At 35.9% G+C, this 5,567-nt stretch overlaps 1 long non-coding RNA gene and 1 pseudogene across 2 annotated transcripts in view; one reads left to right on the plus strand and one right to left on the minus strand.

Annotated features, from left to right (window-relative positions):
- Positions 1 to 5,567, minus strand: part of LOC115944040 (uncharacterized) — an 892,253-nt gene that overhangs the window by 728,338 nt on the left and 158,348 nt on the right. The gene's annotated exons all lie outside the window — the stretch shown is intronic.
- LOC102730585 (large ribosomal subunit protein eL20 pseudogene) overlaps positions 1 to 5,567 on the plus strand; it is an 18,116-nt pseudogene that overhangs the window by 571 nt on the left and 11,978 nt on the right.

Raw genomic sequence — 5,567 nt, forward strand, 5'->3', positions numbered from 1 at the left:
TTTTTTTTTTAACATATATTGTATTATTTGTTTCAGAGGTACAGATCTGTGATTCAACAGTCTTGCACAATTCACAGCGTTAATCAGGAAGATCCATGTCCATTTTCTAAGCATTCTAGTTAATTGTAGTTTAAAAGTATATATGTATTGTAGTTATCTGTTCCTGAGTTATAATATATCCAAAACTTAACTGTGTAACAACAACAACCAGAGAATGTCCAATATAAGGAACATAAACAAAGAATCATGAAACATTTTAGGAAAATCAACACCACAAAACAGAGGAAGAATTGACACATGAAGAAGTTGAAATCTTCATATATTCCTGTGACATAGTAAACTTGTGTGGCCACTCTATAAACCTTTTTCACAGTTGCTCAAAATGTTAAACCTAGAGTTACCATACAACCCAGAAATTTCATTCCTAGGTACATACCCCTGAAAATTGAAAACATGTGTCAACACAAAAACTTATAAATGTTCACAGCAATATTATTCATAATAGGCAAGTATCCAACTGATGAATGGATAAACAAAATGTGGTATATCCATACAATGGAATACTATACAGCAATAAAAAGGAATGAAGTTTTGATACATACTACAACATGGATGACACTTGAAAACATTAACAGAAGAAATCAGTCTTTAATATTAAATACATACACACACACATATGACAGAACACTGCACTCATAAAATAAGAGCAGGAAACTATGAATAAAAACAAATTAGAAAATAAACAAAAATTTGTCACTGAGACAAACAGATCAATGGAACAGAATAGAGAGCCTTGAAATAGATCTACATTAATACAGTCAATTGATCTTTGGCAAAACAGGAAAGGCATTATCATGGAGAAAACATAGTCTCTTCAACAAATGGTACTGAAACAAATGAACATCTACATGCAAAAACATCAACCTAGACACAGACCTTACATCTTTCACAACAATTAACTCAAAATAGATCACAGACCTAAATGTACAATGCAAAACTATAAAACTCCTAGAAGATGACCTAGGAGAAAATCTAGATAACCTAGGGAATGGCAGTAACTTTTTAGATACAACATGAAAAGCACAATCCATGAAAGAAAAAATGGATAAGCTAAACATTATTAAAATTTAAAACTCATGCTCTGAGAAAGATATATCAATAAAATGAGAAGATAAGCCACAGACTAGGAAAAAAAGTTCGCAAAAGACACAAATAGGGGTGCCTGGATACCTCCGTTGGTTGAGCATCCGACTCTTGATTATGGCTCAAGTCATGAACTCAGGGTCATGCGACTGAGCCCCACATTGGGCTCCGTGCTCAGCAGGAGTCTGCTCTTCCCTCTCTCTCTCCAACTCTCCCTCTGCCCCTCCCACTCATGTCCTCTCTAAAATAAATAAATAAATCTCAAAAAAGGACACATCTGAAAAAGGACTATTATCCAAAATAAATGAAGAACTTAAAAGTCAAAAACAGGAAAACAATCCAATTAAAAATGAGTGACCTTGATACCTCACCAAAAAAAGATATACACATGGCATTAAGCATATGAAAAGATCTTTGCATCATATTCCATGCCAATGTAAATTAAAACAATAATGAAATACCGCTACACACCTGTTGGAATGGCCAAAATCTAGAACACTGACAACAGTAAATGCTGGTGAGGATGTAGAACAACAAGAACTCTTATTCATTGCTGGTAAGAACACAAATTGGTATAGCCACTTTGGAAGACAATTTGGCAAATTCTTATAAAACTAAACATACTCTTATCATACAACCCAGCAATCTCACTCATTGGTATTTACCCAAAGGAGGTGAAAACATACCCACATAAAAATCATCTGTACACAGATGTTTATAACACCTTTATGCACAATTGCCAAAATTTGGAAGCAACCATGATGTCCTTCAGTAGGTAAATGGATAAATAAATTGTGGTACATCCAGACAATGCAATATTATTTAGCACTAAAAAGAAATGAGCTAAAAAGCTATGATAAGACATCAAAGAAATTGAAATGCATATTACTAACTGATTCTACTTATATGACATTCTGGAAAAGGCAAAACTATGGAGACTGTGAAAAAATCAGTGGTTGTCAGGGTTGGAGGGTAAGGAGAAGAGGAGTACAGGAGGTTTTAGGGCAGTGAAAATACTTTGGATACCATATTACTATACTGTAATATATTCCATATTATATATATATTAATATAATTATATATTTATAATTAATATATATAATTTACTATATAAAATTATGTTATATAATACATATTACTATAATAATATAATGATGGATATATGTCATTATACATTTGTCCAAATCCATAAAATGTATAATACAAAGAGTGAAACTCAAGGTAAACTATGGACTTTGAGTGAGTAGGATGTGTCACTGTAGGTTCATCATTTGTAACATATGTACCTCTCTGGTGGGAGATGTTGATATTGGCAAAGGCTATGCACATGTTGGGGGCAGAGATATATGGGAAATTTCTGTACCTTTCCCTCAATTTTACTGTGGGCCAAAAACTGCTCTTACAAAAATAAAGTCTGTTAAAAAAAACCACTGAAATTAAATCCTCATTATGTGATCTAAAGTCAAAATGGATTAAGCTAAAAATTAAAACAGTCAATTGGAAAATACAGCCAAACACAGCATACCACAGCATAAAAACTTCAGAGATTAAGGAAGAAATAAGAAGAGTTGAAAGAAAGATCTGGAAACTCTAAACTAGTCTAACAGCAGTGAAAGAAAAACGGAAAAGAGGGGCGCCTGGGTGGCTCAGTCATTAAGTGTCTGCCTTCTGCTCAGGTCATGATCAAGCCCCACGTCGGGCTCCCTGCTCGGCGGGGAGCCTGCTTCTCCCTCTGCCACTCCCCCTGCTTGTGTTCCCTCTCTCGCTGTGACTCTCTCTGTCAAATAAATAAATAAAATCTTTAAAAAAAAAAAGAAAAACGGAAAGAGTGGGATGGGTGGGGGAGACAACACACACACACACAATTCTGGCAAGTTTTCATAATGTCAAAGTTAAGATACAAATCCTAGGGGTGCCTGGGTGGCTCAGTCAGTTTAGCATCTGCCTTCAGCTCAGGTCGTGATCTTGGGGTTCTGGAATCAAGCCCCACATAGAGCTCCCTGCTCAGCAGGCAGTTTGCTTCTCCCTCTGCCCTGCCCCCCAACTCATGAGTGTACTCTCTCTCTCTCAAATAAATAACATTTTTTAAAAAGATACAAATCCTAAAAAATTCCAGAGAAAGTTCTGCTTCCATATGAGCACTGCCTATACATGGGCTACAGAAGATGCCTTGATTTAAGGGCAGCTCTAGCAGTTCCACTCCATTTGTCCTTAGACCAACTATTCTAGAGAAGACTCTCCAAGATTCAACACACCTGGGTACCCAGGGCCATTTGGGTAAGATTAGTACCTTGTGTTCCTTTAAGTCTAATCAGCCTCTCCACACAGAGAATATGCAGAATGCCTATCATATGCCAGACGCTAGGCAACAATGATAGCTCTCCTCTCTATCCTCTCCTTTTCCTAAACCTTCTGGAATATAGTATTCTAAAGACTATATGGAACACACCTCTGGGCTGTTCCCCAGAGATATGAAGAAGCTTGAGTATTTATCCAATGACTTCCAAACCTCATTGGTTACAGGGGTCTTTGGAAGCAAGAGCTCCACAGGATACCCAGTCTGGTCTGCACAAAGGCTAAGAACACCCTCCCACAGCTAGAGAATGTGCTCAAGCAGAGACAGGCAGGAAGCTTGCCCTATGGATAATAACTGCCCACAGGTGACCTCTGGGACAACTGGGGGGATATGGGTAGATGAGTGCATCACATAAAATCAGCCCAGAGGTCACACTTCTGATATAATGTAGAAACACAGGGAGTATTCGTGCTAAAATTGAGCACAAAGCAGCTCAGAGTCATCACCATATTTAACACTATCTTAGACCAGTTAGACTAGAGAGAGAAATTAGAGGCATAAAACTGAAAAGAGGCAAAGCTATCCCTATTTTGAGATATGATTTTGTATCTGTAAACTCAATTAATCTACTAAAATACCACAACAAAATATAAGATAATTCAGTGAGGTGACAGGATGTAGAATTAATTAAAAAGAAATCAATACACTCTATATAATAAAACAACAGTTAAAAGATACAATGGAGGGAAGAACCTATTCACAGCTAGGAACAAGCTTAATAAGAAATGTACAAAACCAAATGACAGGAGGAAAAGAGAACTACAACCAAGGGATAAAAAGTAGTATGTAAAAGAGATGCTATATTCTTGAAAAGTAAGACTTAAAGTCAATTCTCCCTTAGTTAATTTAATGCAATCCACTAAAATACCAACAGGGTTTTGTTTTTTTCCCCTAGAACTAGACAAATAGATACCTAAATTCATATAGAAAAATAAATTTTAAAAGAGCCAGGAAAGGGGCGCCTGGGTGGCTCAGTTGGTTAAGCGACTGCCTTCAGCTCAGGTCATGATCCTGGAGTCCCGGGATCGAGTCCCGCATTGGGCTCCCTGCTCGGCAGGGAGTCTGCTTCTCCCTCTGACCGTCCCCACTCTCATGTGCTCTCTCTCATTCTCTCTCTCTCAAATAAATAAATAAAATCTTTAAAAAAAAAAAAAAAGAGCCAGGAAAACTCTGGAAAAGAGAAATTATGTGAGAATAGACCTACTAGCTATCAAAACACACTAATTAAAAGTGTATAATTGGTGACTGAAGAGACAGGCCAGTGAACAAAATCAGGTGTTCATAAACAGACCAAAATGTATATAGGAGATTATTATATTATAAAGATGACATTTCAAATTACTGAGATGAAGAAGGACATTTTAATAAATGTCAGGATGGCTGAGTAGCAGTCTGGGAAAAGATAAAGTTGGTTCCCTACTTTACACTGTACACAAAAACTCCAAAAGGATTAAAGCTTTAAAGGTAAAAAATGAAATACTAGAAATACATTAAAAATGGAGTGGGGAAGTCCTGTAGAAGTTAGACCGCAAAATCCAAAGGCAATATAAGATTGGTAAATTTGACTGAATAAAAATCTAAACCTTATACATGCCCAAAAAACCACCAAACAACAACAAAAACCACTATAAGCAAAATTAAAACTCCAGTGACTAATCTGGAAGGGGGAAAATTAAAATTTATATACAAAAACTGATCTCCCTTTATAATTTATAAAGATTATTTTTATAAAGATTATAACAATTACCTAGAATTCAAGAAGAAATGATGAACCCAAAATAAAAATGGACAAAGGACACACACAGTCCTCAGTAAAAACAAACAAGCAAACAGATAACAACAACAAAATACAAATAGCCATTAAGCTTATAAAAAAAAAGTCTCAACCTGCTCATAATAAGGTAATCAAAACTACAATAAGATATCATTTATTACCTATCACATTGACAAAAATTAGTTTTGACAACTCTTAATGCTGGAGTTGAAACAGGCTCAGGGGTGCAATGTTAATGGGAAAGTGAAATGGTATAACCCTCATGGAGAGGAATCCAGCTATCTTTACCAAAAA

Source organism: Leptonychotes weddellii, chromosome 16 (genome assembly GCF_054177405.1).
Source record: "Leptonychotes weddellii isolate Sample4059 chromosome 16, ASM5417740v2, whole genome shotgun sequence".
NCBI lineage: Eukaryota > Metazoa > Chordata > Mammalia > Carnivora > Phocidae > Leptonychotes > Leptonychotes weddellii.